Here is a 17,713-nt window from a genome sequence, read left to right on the forward strand (position 1 = left end):
ATATAGTGAAAAGTTGATCTCTCATTTGCCTAGTTCCTACTCCTTTCCCCGTAAGTATCCTTCTTCTTAGATCTTATGTATTCTTTAACATTTTTTTTGAATTTATTGGCAAATATAAATGTAGTTTTTTGGGCATATTTTATATTTATTTTTTGCATAAATATCACACTAGTTTAAGCAATAAATCTGAACTTTAGAGAAATTTTTCTATTACTACATACAGTATAGTTTCCTTCTTTTTTACAGTTACCTTATATTGAGTTGCATATTTGCAATAAAATTGGCGTCTTATTCCTTTTTGATATATATTTAGTATGTTGCCACATCTACTATTACAAGTAATGCTGCAATCTTTCAATATCTCTAGTGTAAAAAAAGATAAATCTGTTTCAAAGGGTATTTTCATCTAAAATTTTCACAGATGTGGTCAAGTTGGCCTTCATGGAAGTTATACCTACTTATACTCAGTAAAGGATGAGAGCTCATAGTTCCCCACACATTCGCCAATTACAGTGTGTTATCAGATTTTAGGATTATTGACATGTAATGCCTCACAGAGTGTTTTGTAGTTAGTAGGTGCTCAATAGTGCTTTTTGGAATAAATTGATAGATATATCTGTTAAGATTTGCTTCAGATAGGACAAGCTACTTCTGGATTATTAACTCTAAGTTTCCTCTATATATTTCAATAAATGTAGAAACACAGGCAGTGGAGATAAAACCAAAATATGCGGATTAATGGAGAGGCAGTTTATTTCAATTTCAGAAGGTATTGATAACGGGATTACCCTAATTAGGCTCAGGTTTATTTTTCATTATCTGAATTTAGAGAAAGCAAAATGAGGTATATCTTTAATCAGTTGTATACGAACAGAGAGCAGCAACAAAAACTATGGATTTGGGGACAGGAAGACCTGGCTTTGTGTTTGAGCAAACTAATTTACCAAACCATAACAATTAATGTTTATATATGCATATCACGTTTCGTTTCAGGGACCAAGATAAGTTCTTTACAATCATCATCTTATAGTATTTTTATAAATAGGTAGGTAATACTATTAAATCCATTTTGCAGATGTAGAAACTGACTTTTAGAATGACTAAGTCATCTAGCTTGCCACAAACACTAAAACTATATGTGTATATATTTCCTTCTTATTTCAGGAAAGTTAAAACATTCAAACTTTCATAATTCATTATTTTGCTATTATAGTTGCTGAATTATGTTTCTCTTCCTATGACACATGATATTTTATAAGATTTTGATTGAATGTCAACCTGATTTGATAGCATATATGCTCCAGTGGCCTATTTTCCATTTGGTAAACCTAAAGAGGAGTGGAGTTATCAGACTAAACCCACCTTCATTTACATTACTTCAACAGGTAGAATAAATTGTGTGTTTTAAATTTCCTGTTTCATAAAAACGAAAAATGATCTGGCAGGTGATGTGGATTTGTATTTCTTTTGTGAATGTGTGTGTTCACTGGGAGATAATTATATTTTCATCTGATCCTTTTCAATATAACTGTTCTTATCCTATATTATGATTTGCCTTTCTATTATTTATTTTGTGGTAATTTAATATAAGTTGTTACCATGTTTTATTCTGGGAAAGATTCCCAAAACTACAGATTTTATATCTAGAATAGGCACAGGCTTAATATGTACACTCAGTTTTTTTTTTTTGCTTTTAGTTTTTTCTATTCAAAAGGTACAATATTTGCCTAAACAGGAATTGTAAGAATTCAAAACTTCTGTTGCACTTTTAGAAATATTATGGATCTGTTTTGAAAAATATGTCCTTTCATAATAATTTGCTACCTGTATAAAAAGCATATAATAAAAACACATTTATTTTTTGCTCTATGGATTGCTTTTTGATCTCTTGCTATCTTTTTTTAAAATTAAATTTTTCCAGAGGCAGAGTCTCACTCCATCGCTTAGGCTAGGGTGCAATGGTGCGGTCATAACTCACTGCCGCCTCAAACTTCTGGGCTGGGTATCATTAATTTACAGCTTTAATATACAAAAATAATAATCTTAGGTAGTTGTTAAAATCTACCTGAATATTGTAAATAATAGAAAACCAAAGTAATATAGAATATAACTGGACAGCACAAAGAAAAATACATTAAACATAGGAGTTTGGTTTAAAATAGTAACTTTCATTAATGTGCCTCTCAATCTATCAAGATTTTTCTACCCACGTGGGTTTGGTAGTGTGGGATACAATCCACATTTTTAAAAGAATGGGAAGGTTGTCTGTTATTTGTATGATACTAAAGCAATTTCTGAGAAATATAGATTCCAGTGTAGATTATACTTTCCCCCTTTATGCTTACTACCCTTATACTAGTAAAATTAGTTTTATTTATTTGTTTTTTAATCAGGTACAGTCTTGAAGGGAAAAGAAGAAAGGAATTGTTTTCCTAAACCCAGCCTGCAGCCCGAGAGGTCAGTGTAAAAGACTGGAGGAATCAGTATTCTGGGATGTACAATCTCCTGCAATGCGGAGAAACCCTCCTCCAGGTTCATCTGCTGTCTCCAAAGGCTGGGTGCCTTGGCAGTTCAACTTAACGTCATGTGGCCATTTGTTAATTATGAGAAGCCACTGATTTTATAGCAAGCCCATGAGAAACTGTTATGAATATTTATTTAGAAAATGAGACCAAACTTTTAACAAATTTGTATGCTAGATTTTAAAACCATCTTATAAAATTAATGTAGTGCCTGATATTCCATAAGATGTTTAGACTACCATTTAGAATAGCAAGACTGATTTTTCATGCGATTCATAAACTCGTTTGTGCTAAATTAATCTGTTTTATGGACATAGTTAAGTGACATTTTTTTCCAACAGAAGGCAAAGCATCCTTATGTTCTCATCATACCTTCACATGTGCTTCCATGAATACTGATATTGTTAACATTCTGGATTTCCAGAGAAATCCTCTATCTCTTTCTTCATAGAATAGAAAGAATCTCCATGTAAATTCAGGATACCTGATTATCATTTACATGTTGACTTTTTCTTTTTTTAATTTAGCATATGTAGGAACAGTTCTATTGCATTGTAAAGAAGGGGCCAAATGAATTTAAAAAATAAATGCTGATATGGTAGAAGTAACGCAAAAAAAGTTAAGCTATATAAAAGGAAAACTACATTATAAGATTTACAGAAGGTACTGTATCTGCTTCTCAAATATTCATAAAATCTGTTAAACATAATTACATTGAGAAATTTCTAATTGAATATTTATTTCTTTTCCCTCCACTTTGTTTTTTAAATAAGAATATACCTTTAGGTTAGATTCAGTTTTGTGGGGCCTAGACGGATACAGTTTTGCAAGATGGGCACTTACAAGAATACATTTTATTACTTAGAGCAGTTTTAGGTTCACAGTAAAACTAGGAGGAAGCTACGGACATTTCCCTTATGGCCCCTGCTTCCACACACTTGTAGCCTTTCCCATTATCAATATCCTCTGCCAGATGTGTACAAGTTTTACACTTGAGAAACCTACGTTGACACCTAATTTATTGGAGTAGGCATTTTTCATGGGTAAAAACAAAAATCCCCGCACTTTTGCAAATTTTTGAAAAACATATGGACCATGTGAACACATTGTTAGGATCCTCCCAGTCTTGGAGGAGGCTCAGGATGGTGCAGGGCTATCAGGTGTCAGCGTCATTAGCTTCTCGGTCAATCTGCTTCTGCATGCCATTAGAAAGAACATCCTATACCATTAAAACAAAAAGGTCACTTTTCTAATTGGCCTTCAGATTACACCAACTTACATACCCTCTGGCAGAAGGTATCAGAACGTATTTCCCTGTATTTGCCAACTTGTTTATAATCACAACTTTAAATCTTGAACAATATGGAAATTGAAAAGAAATATCTCATTGCTTTTGTAAATATCATCACTGAGATAGATATTTTTCTGTATGTGTATTGACCATTTTTTTCCTATATGGATTACATATTCATGTTTTTTCCTTTGTTTTTGACTAGAATATTTATCTTATTCTTTTCTTCAAGGTTTCTTACTTTAGTATTATGGAAAAAAGCATTTTTGCTCTTCTTGAAATAAGGTAAACTTATACTTTCTTATAATCTTTATTGTTTAGTATATGAATTTAATCAATGTACTTGCCTTGAATTCAGAGTAACATAAAGATGTGACTTATTTTGGGTTTTTAATTTTACTGCATTGTGATTTGTGTGCGATTGGTTCATTTTTAATTTGGATAATTTATTGTGTTTGTATTTGGGATCTACAATGTGAAATTCTTGGGTTACTATTTCATGGGTATCTTACAAGGATATATAATTCCTGTGTGTTGTTTAATGTTCAATATATAACTAATTAAAAACCTATTGATTAACTGAATTATTTTAAGTTCTTGATTATTCTATTTATCTTTGGTAAGTTTTTAGAATCAGAATGTTATATATCCCAGTAAAACTGAGTTTATATCAATTTTTGTTATTTCTACCAACTTTCTTTTTGTGTAACTTAATGCAAAGATATTTGGTGTATAATGATTTTTAAATATATATTTTTATTATTTATTTATTTATTTTTGAGACAGAGTTTTTTGCTCTGTTGCCCAAGGCTGGAGTGCAGTGGCGCAATCTTGGTTCAGTGCAACCTCTCCACCTCCGGTGTTCAAATAATTCTCCTGACTCAGCCTCCAGAGTAGCTGTAATTATGGGTGCGCACCACCACGACTGGCTAATTTTCGTATTTTTAGTAGGGACGGGATTTCACCATGTTGGCCAGGCTGGTCTTGAACTCCTGACCTCAGGTGATCCACCCCCCACTTGGCCTCACAAAGTGCTGTGGTTACAGGCATGAGCCACTGTGCCTGGCTTAAATACATATTTTTTTTGAATTTTGTTTTTATTTTAAAATACTGACCCTTTTAAACCAATGTAATATTTTTGTCTTTGAAAAATCATTTGCATGAATATAACATATTCATTTTTTGAACATACAACTCCTATACAGAGTGTGTAATTAGTTTTTCCAAACTCAGGCAAAACATTCCCAGGTAGTGAAGTATGTGGTGAAACTAGATAATTCCATGGGCAGGAGTGCATTGCTGAATTTTCTTTTATGTAAAGTGAATTTCTTGATGAGAAAAAATGTGACATGGAATGCCATGAGAGGCATTTGAAATCCACAAATGCTGGCGATTGCAAAGACAGAAAATGCAGAAAAGACAATGCAAATATAGAATATGTGTGTCTATTCCAGTAAGGGTGAATCTGTGCTCTGACTGTGATGGAAGAGGTCTCTATAATTGAACTGCAGGCAGGTATATGGCTGGTACACTTGGGAAATGGTGCCTGATCTACTGGTTTTGACATACTTTAAAATAGTATTAAGTAACAATGTGTACATTCAAGTATAGAGATTAAGATGGGGACAAAAAGAAAAGAATTGAGAATCCCCAGAGCAGGTGAGATCAAAGAAGGAGGAATAGGGAGCCCAGAAGGCTTAGTGTTGGAGAAAGAAACAGAGAAAGCAGAGATTGATGGCTGTAGGCTAAGAATAGAGAGTAAGAGGATCGTTAAAAAACAAAACCAAAAGTGTGTGTTTTGTTAGTAAATTCCTTTTAGGTCTTTTATAATATATTAGGTAAAATCTCTATGGATTGCTGCTGGTTCTTGTGATGTGGAGCTTTGTGTGTGTGTGTGTTGGGGTGGTGGTGGGAGCAGGAGGTGTTAAGAACATGAAGAGACCAATAAAGAGGCTTTTAGTTTTTATAGAGAGAAAGTCAATTGCTCCTAAGTCTCACACAGAAATGGGAAAATATACACAATTCATTCGTTTGCCAAAGCCCTAACATTGTCAACTTGGTTGGAAGTCCTCTGGCTTTTGTTTAATCTGTACCCTGACCTGGAACTGAGGTGGACTCAGATGGAAATGAGGAACTGGTTGGGAACTGGGACCCTGTGGGAAGTGAAAAAGATGAAAAAGGAAACAAAAAGTGGAAGAGGCAAGGACAAGAAGAGGGGAGGAACAGAGAGAAAACAATGAATGAGATCAATGTTCCAACATTTATGCTGGAAAGAAGTATTAAAAAAGTAGTAAAATCCAAAGTGATTAATTTTTTGTACACTGTCAGTATGGAGACATTTACTTTAAAATGTGGGTTAACCTTTTAAGCCAGGTGTCACTCCCAATACATATCCATTTCATGTGTCCCCATTATTAGGAGGATATGGTCCTGATAATTTGCAAAAGGTGACTGTGAAGGTTATGTCTTTGACTGGCAGTTGCAGATTGGTTTGTCTGCTATAGTAATACCATCTCTGAGTAAATGACATGTAGCAGCTGCACCTACTCACTCTGCCTGTTCTCTAGTGTCACTGGCTTTCCCAGGGTTTTGTCTCCTCTTACTTTCTGTGTTTATGGATACAATTTTATTTATACTATTACATTTTTAGGATGAAATGGTCATTATTTTTTTTTAGTTACTGCGTCCTAGTGTCTCTTCCCTCTGATATTTCTCAGAAAACTTTGATAATTAAATCAGTAGTGAGCAACACAGCTATATTTCACTGTATTTGATTAAATCAATATCAAGAGCATCCTGAATAGTCCCCTAAAAAGAAAACATCAGTTTAATCCCCCAAATATGATTTTTTCATTAAACTGACAATTAATTTAGTTATTTATAAGCATTTTGTTAATTTGAAGTAATATCCCTATCTTCAAAATTATTATGGTTTTTATCTTATATAATTATCAGCAAATAATTATCTTTTTAAGAAGAATACATTAAATAATTATTGGACATTGAGCTATGTATTGTTTAACTAGTACAAATAAAAAATGTCAGCTTTTTTAAACTGGGCAAAATAAAAAATGTGAAACGATAGTCTGGGTGTCATATCTCATGCCTGTAATCCCAGCACATTGGGAGGCCAAGGTGAGAGAATCGTTTGAACTCAGGAGTTCGAGACCAGCCTGGGCAACGTAGGCAGACACTGTTCCTAAAAATAAAAATTTAGTTGGGCATGGTGGTTGATATGGTTTTGCTGTGTTCCCACCCAAATATCATCTTGAATTCCCACATGTGTGGGAGGGACCCAGTGGGGGATGATTGAATCACGGGGCCCGTCCTTCTAGTGCTATTCTCATGATAGTGAATAAGTCTCATGAGATCTGATGGTTTTAAAAATGGGAATTTCCCTGCACATGCTCTCTCTCTTTGCCTGCTGACATCCATGTAACATGTGACTTGCTCCTCTCTGCCTTCTGCCATGTTTTTGAGGCCTCCCCAGCCATGTGGAACTGTGAATCCATTAAACCTCTTTCTTTTGTAAATTGACCAGTCTTGGGTATGCCTTTATCAGCAGCATGCAAATGGACTAATACAGTAAATTGGTACTAGTAGAGTGGGGTGTTGCTGAAAAGATACCCAAAAATGTGGAAGTGACTTTGGAACTGGCTAACAGGCAGTGGTTGAAACAGTTTGGAGGGCTCAGAAGACAGGAAATGTGGGAAAGTTTGGAACTTCCTAGAGACTTGCTGAATGCCTTTGCCCAAAATGCTGATAGCAATGTGGACAATAAAGTCTAGGCTGAGGTGGTCTCAGATGGAAATGAGGAACTGGTTGGGAACTGGAGCAAGGTGATTCTTTTTATGTTTTATCAAAGAGACTGATGGCATTTTGCCCCTGCCCTAGAGATTTGTGGAACTTTGAACTTGAGAGAGATAATTTGGGGTGTCTCGCAGAAGAAATTTCTAAGCAAGAAAGCATTCAAGAGGTGACTTTGGTGCTGTTTAAGGCACCAAAGGGAAAGGGAAACAGAGCATAAAAGTTAGGAAAATTTGCAGCCTGACAATGCAATAGAAAAGAAAAATCTCTTTTTCTGACCAGAAATTAAAGCTGGCTACAAAACTTTGCATAAGTAATGGTAAGTCAAATGTCAATCACCAAAACAATGGGGAAAATGTCTCCAGGACATGTCAGAGACCTTTGCATCAGCCCCTCCTATCACAGGCCTGGAGGCCTAGGAGGTAAAAATAGTTTTGTGGGTAGGGTCAAGGGACTTCCTGCTGTGTGCAGCCTAGAGACTTGGTGCCCTGTGTTCCAGCCACTCTAGCTTTGGCTAAAAGGGGCCAAGGTACAGCTTGGGCTATGACTTCAGAGGGTGCAAGCCCCAAGCTTTGGCAGCTTCCACGTGGTGTTGAGCCTGTGAGTGCACAGAAGTCAAGAATTGAGGTTAGGGAACCTCCACCTAGATTTCAGAAGAGCTATGGAAATAGCTGGATGCCCAGGCAGAAGTTTGCTGCAGGGGTGATACCCTCATGGAGAACCTCTGCTAGGGCAGTGTGGAAGGGAATGTGGGGTCAGAGCCCCCACACAGAGTCCCCAGTGGGGCACTGCCTAGTGGAGTTGTGAGAAGAGGGACACCATTCTCCAGACCCCAAAATGGTAGATCCCTGACAGCTTGCACCATGCACCTGGAAAAGCTGCAGACACTCAACACCAGCCTGTGAAGGCAACAAGGAAGAAGGCTGTACCCTGCAAAGCCACAGGTGGAGCTGCCAAAGACAGTGGGAGCCCACCTCTTGCATCAGCATGACCCTTATGTGAGACATGGAGTCAAAGGAGATCATTTTGAAACCTTAAGATTTGACTGCCCCACTGGATTTCAGACTTGCATGGGTCCTGTAGCTTCTTTGTTTTGGCCAATTTCTCCCATTTGGAATGGCTGTATTTACCTCATGCCTGTACCCCCATTGTATCTGGGAAGTAACTAAACTGCTTTTGATTTTACAGGCTCACAGGTGGAAGATTCTTGCCTTGTCTCAGATGAGTCTTTGGACTCTGGACTTTAGAGTTAATGTTGAAATGAGTTAAGACTTTGGAGGACTTTAGGGAAGGCATAATAGGTTTTGAAATGAGAGGACATGAGATTTGGGAGGGGCCACTGGTGGAATGATGTGGTTTGGCTGTGCCCCCACCCAAATCTCATCTTGAATTCCCATGTGTTGTGGGAGGTACCCAGTGGGAGGTAATTGAATCATGGGGGCAGGTCTTTCCTGTGCTGTTCTCATGATAGTGAATAAGTGTCATGAGATCTGATGGTTTTAAACATGGGAGGCCCCTGCACATGCTCTCTCACTTTGCCTGTTGCTATCCATGTAAGACATGACTTGCTCTTCCTTGCCTTCCACCATGATTGTGAGGCTTCTCCAGCCACATGGAACTGTAAGTCCATTAAACCTCTTTCTTTTGTAAATTGCCCAGTCTTGGGTATGTCTTTATTAGCAGTGTGAAAACGGACTAATACAGTGGTGCACGACTGTGATTCTCGCTACTGGGAAAGGGTGGGTAGGAGGATCACTTGAGCATGGGAGGTTGACATTTCAGCAAGCCATAATTGTGCCACTGCACTGCAGCCTGGATGACAGAGCAAGATCCTGTCTCAAAACAAAAATTATATGTTCCATATAGTTTATAGAAATTTCCAATTTTTAGGAGGAATTCTATTTTTTCATTTTTTTTTTTTTTTATCATTCTCAGGTGATTTTTATTTTGGGGAAACAACATGACAGACACTTTTTTTTTTTTTTTGAGATGGAGTCTTGCTCTGTCGCCCAGACTGGAGTGCAGTGGCACGATCTTGGCTCACGGTCACCTCTGCCTCCTGGGTTCAAGCGATTCTCCTCCCTCAGCCTCCTGAGTAGCTGGGATTACAGGCATGCACCACCACGCCCGGCTAAATTTTTGTATTTTTAGTATAGACGGGGTTTCACCATGTTGGTCAGGCTGGTCTCCAACTCCTGACCTCGTGATCCACCCACCTTGGTCTCCCAAAGTGCTGGGATAACAGGCATGAGCCATTGCGCCCAGCCAACAAACACTTTTTTGGTTTTTTTTTTTTTTTTTTTTTTTGAGATGGAGTCTCACTCTGTCGCCCAGGCTGGAGTGCAATGGTCTGACCTCGGCTTACTGCAACCTCTGCCTCCCGGGTTCAATTGATTCTCCTGCCTCAGCCTCCTGAGTAGCTACAGATGTGTGCCACCATGCCTGGCTAATTTTGTGTATTTTTAGTAGAGATGGGCTTTCACTGTGTTAGCCAGGATGGTCTCAATCTCCTGACCTCGTGATCTGCCCACCTTGGCCTCCCAAAGTGCTGGGATTACAGGCGTAAGCCACCGTGCCCGGCCGACAAACACTTTTTTAAAGGCTAACTCGAATGCTGTAGATATGAATGCTGGGGCTGCCCAGAATTTACAACTTAAATTACTTTACTTGTTTAGGTCTTTGCAGCTTTACCTGCAAACTGGTGATAATAGCAGATGTCTCATAGGGTTAATAAGAAAATTCAATAAGAACAAACAAAACTCTACACAGAATATGAGGCACATATTAGGTGATAAATACATAATGTTATATATGACTATCCTGGACGAATTTAGCAAATGATATGAGAAAACCTTAGCATAGTGTAATTTGTAACCCTGTAATGAAAATCTAGAAATATTCTAGTCACTGGAATGCTACAATTAATGGATTTTGTGACATAAGTTATGCAATTACTCTACATTTTAGTTTCCTCACTGGGAAAGTAAAGATAAAAATGGCAACAACATTATAGGGTTACTGTAAAAAAGAATAAAGTTCATGACCACAAAATATGTGGAGAAGGGACGGGCTTATGCATTATATAATCATTTGAGGATTATATAAGAATTTGTTAAATAAATTAGTTAATTGAATAGGGTAGAAATTTCACTACTGAATAAATGACATAATGAAATTGTTCATCAAAATAAATTTTTACATTATATATTTCTAGATTAAGAACTACTTTGCAGTGACTTATCTCATTTACACATATTTACGATCTTTTGGTCAGACAGATATTGTTTATCTGGAGTAGGTACAAATTTCTATGCTCCTTACTATAACCTTACTGCTTAAAATACGATCCCAGACTAAAGGTAGCAGCATTATGCAAAATATCAGCACCCACCCAGCACAACTTAATTAGAATCTATGTTGTGACAGTTTCTCCAGGTGTTCTGAATGTATTACTTTAAAGTATATGTCCCTAATATACCATTTTTTATAAAAAATAAAGAGGAATACATGATTAGAAAAAACACAATGGAGTGTCATACATTTTTATTTGTAAGAATATTTATGTTTAAACAACACACAAAGAACATATAAATTAAAATCTTATAGTAATTTAATTTATTCTAACTATAGCTATATTTTTCTAATTTCTCCTTTTTTTCTCTGATTATTATAACAAAGTCAATAAGATTTATTATTACTGGTAATCTTTGGCAGACTGTTTTATGTTCTATATTGTTTTTAATGAAGAAGTATAGGCAAAACATCTTCAGGACAGATGTACTTAATTTTATATTTCTGAGGTGGTGTATAATTGTAGGAATTGGAAGATTGAAAATCACTGTGGGAAATAGGGCTGCTTGAAGGTGAATGAGTGTCCTTTACAACATAGCTTCTTGCAATGAAACAAACAAACAAACAAACAAACAAACAAACAAACAAAAAGCTCCTATGGCAATATGTTAATAGGCTTGAAAGCACACTTGCCAATTTTAACCCAGTGGTCACTGGTCCTGTGAGTGATGAAATCTACTTGCTTGAGAGTTGAATGGAGACAGCATTTATATTATTTGCCCATGGGTCAAATCACATAATCCACTAGAATGCTTAGATTCCAGGCCTGTCTTAACTTAGATATGTGAAGTCAGTCTAGGACTCGATTATTAATAAACGTGGCAAAATATTATGACAGATATCACCCACATGCACACATATAACATATGCTTTCCTTAGAAGCTATGATAATGTTGTTGACCTACATTATGGTATATCATGGTAGGTAATCCCTGTGCAATTTTGTGTTTTGCTGCTGAGAATTTGATGAAGATTTGTAAAATTTTGTGTTGTGTTACTAAGGATTCAATGAAGATTTATAAAATTCCTGTTGATAACCTGACAGTTTCCTTAGGTTTGAAGATATCTCAGACACTTTATGAGGTTGATTTTCTATTTAAAAAAATTATTTTAGGGCAAATTTATATTTTTCAGAAAAAATTCTGCTATAATGCACTTTGTATATTAAAAACAGTCCAGGTGTAGGCACTTAAGGCTATGAATTTTCCTCTTAGCAATAACTCTACTGTTTCCCAGAGGTTTTGATAGATTGTGTTACCATTATCATTCAGTTAAAATAGTATTTTTTTTTTTTTTTTTTTAGACAGAGTCTCACTCTGTCACCAGGCTGGAGTGCAGTGGCATGATCTTGGCTCACTGCAACTTCTGCCACCCAGGTTCAAGCGATTCTCCTGCCTCAGCCTCCCAACTAGCTGAGACTACAGGCACACGCCACCATGCCCAGCTAATTTTTTTGTGGTTTTAGAAGAGATGGGGTTTCACCATGTTGGCCAGGATGGTCTCGATCTCTTGACCTCATGATCTGCCCACCTCAGCCTCCCAAAGTGCTGGGATTATAGGCATGAGCCACCGCGCCTCAGCCTCCTGAGTAGCTGGGACTACAGGCACGTGCCACCACACCCAGCTAATTTTTTTGTATTTTTAGTAGAGACCAGATTTCACCATGTTGGCCAGGATGCAGGATGGTCTCCATCTCTTGACCTTGTGATCCACCCACGTCTGCCTCCTAAACTGCTTGGATTACAGACATGAGCCACAGCACTTGGCAAAAGAATTTTTTAATTTCTAGCTTGATTTCATTGTTGACCCAATGATAATTCAAGAGTAAGTTATTTAATTTCCATGTATTTGCATGGTTTTGAGGGTTCCTTTTGGAGTTGATTTCCAATTTTATTCCACTGTGGTCTGATACTTGATATAATTTCAATTTTCTTATATTTACTGAGACTTGTTTTGTGGCCTATCATATGGTCTACCTTGGATAAAGTTCCATGCACTGATGAATAGAATTTATATTCCCCGACTACTGTGTAGAATGTTCTGTAAATATTTGTTAAGTCCACTTGTTCTAGGGTATAATTTAATCCATTGTTTATTTGTTGACTTCCTGTCTTGATGACCTGTCTAATGCTGTTAGCATAATATTGAACTCCCCCACTGTTATTGTGTTGCAATCTATCTCATTTCTTAGGTCTAGTAGTAATTGTTTTATAAATTTGGGGGCTCCAGTGTTAGATCATATATATTTAAGAGTGATATGTTCCTTTGGACAAGGCCCTCTATCATTATATAATGTTTCTCTTTGTCTTTTTAACTGCTGTTGCTTTAGTTTGTTTTGTCTCATATAAGAATAGCTACTCCTGCTTGCTTTTGATGTCCATTTGCATGAAATGTCTTTTTCCACCTCTTTATGTTAAGTGTATGTGAGTTCTTATTTGTTAGGTGAGTCTCTTGAAGGCAGCAGATACTTGGTTGGTGAACTCTTATCTATTCTGCAATTCTGTATCATTTAAGTGGAGCATTCAGGCCATTTACATTCAATGTTAGTATTGAGATGTGAAGTACTGTCCCATTCATTGTGCTATTTGTTGCCTGTATACCTTGGGTTTTTTAATTGTATTTTTGTTTTATAGGTCCTATGAGATTTTAAAGGGTTTATGTTTTGATGTGTTTCCAGGAATTGTTTCAAGATTTAGAGCTCCTTTTAGCAGTTCTTATAGTGCTGGCTTGTTAGTGATGAATTCTCTCAGTCTTTGTCAGGAAAAGACTATGTTTCCTTCATTTATAAAGCTTAGTTTTTCTGGATACAAAATTCTTGGCTTATCATTGTTTTGTTTATGGAGGCTAAAGATAGGGCTTCAATCCCTTCTAACTTGTAGGGTTTCTGCTGAGTAATCTGCTGTTAATCTGATAGATTTTCCTTTATAGATTACCTGTTGCTGTTGCCTCACAGCTAGTAAGATTCTTTCTTCATCTTGACTTTAATCTCTAGTAAGGCTGGGAAAGTTTTCTTTGATTATTCCCCTAAATATGTTTTCCAAACTTTTAGATGCAAAAAATAAAATACTTCGGAATATACCTAACCAAGGAGGTGAAAGACCTCTACAAGGAAAACCTCAAAACACTGCTGAAAGAAATCATAGATGACACAAACAAATGGAAACACGTTCCATGCTCATGGATGGGTAGAAAGAATATTGTGAAAATGATCATAGTGACAAAAGCAATCTACAAATTCAATGCAACTCCCATTAAAATACCACCATCATTCTTCATAGAAATAGAAAAAAAATTCTAAAATTCATATAGAACCAAAAAAGAGCTTGCATAGCCAAAGCAAAAGTAAGCAAAAAGAACAAATCTGGAGGCATCACATAAAAATCAAACTATATTATAAGGCCAACAAAACAACATGGGACTGGTATAAAAATAGGCACATAGACTAATGGAAAAGATGAGAGAACCCAGAAATAAAGCCAAATACTTACAGCCAACTGAACTTTGACAAAGCAAACAAAAACATAAAGTTGGAAAAGGACACTCTATTCAATCGGTGGTGCTGGGATAATTGGCAAGCCACATGTAGGCAAATGAAACTGGATTCTCATCACTTACCTTATACAAAAATCAACTTAAGATGGATCAAAGACTTAAATCTAAGACTTGAAACTATAAAAATTCTAGAAGATAACATCAGAAAAACCCTTCTAGATATTGGCTTAGTCAACTATTTCATGACCAAGAACCCAAAAGCAAATGCAGCAAAAACAAAGATAAATAAGTGGGACTTAATTAAAATTAATTAAAGAGTTTTGCATGGCAAAAGGAACACTCAACCAAGTAAATACACAATTGACAGAGTGGGAGAAAATCTTCACTGTCTATACATCCAACAAAAGACTAATGTTCAGAATCTATAAGGAACTCAAACAAATTAGCAAGAAAAGAAAACAAACAATCTCCTATCAAAAAGTAGGCTAAGGACATGAATAGACAATTCTCAAAAGTAGATATACAAATGGCCAATAAACATATTAAAAATGCTCAACATAACTAACGATCAGGGAAATGCAAACTAAATCCACAATGCAATACCACCTTACTCCTGCTAGAATGGCTATAATCAAAAAATAAAATAAAAAAAAAAAGATGTTGGCATGGATGTGGTGAAAGGGAGCATTTCTCCACTGCTGGTGAGAATGTAAAATAGTACAACCACTATGGAAAACAGTTTGGAGATTCCTTAAAGTACTAAAAGTAGTTCTCCCATTTGATCCAGCAATCCCACAACACGGTATCTATCCAGAGGAAAATAAGTTATTATATGAAAAAGGTACTTGTACGTGCATGTTTATAGCATCACAATTCGCGATTGCAAAAATACAGAACCAACTCAAATGCCCATCCATCAATGAGTAGATAAATATATATATATATATAACTACTACTGAGACATAAAAACAAATGAATTAACGGCATTCATATCAACTTGGTTAAGATTAGAGACTATCATTCTAAGTGAAGTAACTCAGGAATGGAAAACCAAACATCATACATTCTCACTTATAAGTGGGAGCTAAGCTATGAGGATGCAAAGGCATGAGAATGATATAATGAACTTTGGGGACTTGGGGGAAAGAGTGGGAAGGGGAGAGGGGTAAAAGACTACAAATTGGGTTTCCTTTATAGTGCTTGGGTGTTGGGTGCACGAAAATCTCACAAATCACCACTGAAGAACTTACTCGTGTAGGCAAATACCACCTGTTCCTCAAAAACCTACAGAAATAAAAACTTAAAATAACACAGCCCAGACACTCTTAAAAAGGTCAATTCTTGATGCTGGATATATAGCATTAGAACAATTCAAGGGAAGATTTCAGGTATTAACCTGAACTTCTACATAATATAATTAGGCTGAAGAGGTGGAGGTAAAGTTTAGGAATGAGCCACCCTGTGGCATTCTATAAACTCTCTTTTTCCCTGAAACGTTAGCACCTATCTTTCGGCACCCTCTCCCTCTCCTGTCTCACTTGCTGCAAATAAACACACCTGGCCAAGGAGAGAGCTATATGCACACCCATCCACTCACCAACCTCAAAGTACTCAAGAAAATCAGTGGGGAAGGAACAGACAGACTCAGTGCTCACTATGTTTGCTAGTGATGTTATAAAAATACTGTATGTCTAATGCTATATGTATTTATATATGTTATACATATGTATGATATATAGCATGTTATAATTTTCTGTCAAAAAAATAAGCAGAGATATTAGATTTACATAGGCCTGAGTTAGAATCCTAATTAACCCCTGTGCGATGTGATTGAACTCGACTTACAGATTTCTGAGATCCAATTTCATTATCTGTAAAATAGCAATTACACTGGACTTACTTAATGGGTGTGTTATAGTGATAAAACTGCATAATTCATATTTAAATGAGACTTGAGACAGAGATATATTTGATATGTTTGCTTTGGTGATACTCTTCCCTAAAGCACTCTCCAACCCCTTTGAGAACAGATCAAGAATTTCCTTCTTTCTTTTTTTTTAATTATACTTTAAGTTTTAGTGTACATGTTCACAACGTGAAGGTTAGTTACATATGTATACATGTGCCATGTTGGTGTGCTGCACCCATTAACTCATCATTTAACATTAGGTATATCTCCTAATGCTATCCCTCCCCCTTTCTCCCACCCCACAACAGGCCCCGGTGTGTGATGTTCCTCTTCCTGGGTCCATGTGTTCTCATTGTTCAATTCCCACCTATGAGTGAGAACATGTGGTGTTCGGTTTTTTGTCCTTGCGATAGTTTGCTGAGAATGATGGTTTCCAGCTTCATCCATGTCCCTACAAAGGACATGAACTCATCATTTTTTATGGCTGCATAGTATTCCATGGTGTATATGTGCCACATTTTCTTAATCCAGTCTATCATTGTTGGACATTTGGGTTGGTTCCAAGTCTTTGCTATTTTGAATAGTGCCACAATAAACATACATGTGCATGTGTCTTTATAGCAGCATGATTTATAATCCTTTGGGTATATACCCAGTAATGGGATGGCTGGGTCATGATATTTCTAGTTCTAGATCCCTGAGGAATCACCACACTGACTTCCACAATGGTTGAACTAGTTTACAGTCCCACCAACAGTGTGAAAGTGTTCCTATTTCTCCATATCATCTCCAGCACTTGTTGTTTCCTGACTTTTTAATGATCACCATTCTAACTGGTGTGAGATGGTATCTCATTGTGGTTTTGATTTGCATTTCTCTGATGGCCAGTGATGATGAGCATTTTTTCATATGTCTTTTGGCTGCATCAATGTCTTCTTTTGAGAAGTGTCTGTTCATATCCTTCGCCCACTTTTTGATGGGGTTGTTTTTTTTTTCTTGTAAATTTGTTTGAATTCTTTGCAGATTCTGGATATTAGCCCTTTGTCAGATGAGTAGATGGCAAAAATTTTCTCCCATTCTTTAGGTTGCCTGTTCACTCTGATGGTAGTTTCTTTTGCTGTGCAGAAGTTCTTTAGTTAAATTAGATCCCGTTTGTCAATTTTGGCTTTTATTGCCATTGCTTTTGGTGTTTTAGACATGATGTCCTTGCCCATGCCTATGTCCTGAATGGTATTGCCTAGGTTTTTTTCTAGGGTTTTGATGGTTTTAGGTTTAACATTTAAGTCCTTAATTCATCTTGAATTAATTTTTGCATAAGGTGTAAGGATGGGATCCAGTTTC

The sequence above is a fragment of the Pan troglodytes genome, chromosome 2, assembly GCF_028858775.2.
Source record: "Pan troglodytes isolate AG18354 chromosome 2, NHGRI_mPanTro3-v2.0_pri, whole genome shotgun sequence".
Lineage (NCBI taxonomy): Eukaryota > Metazoa > Chordata > Mammalia > Primates > Hominidae > Pan > Pan troglodytes.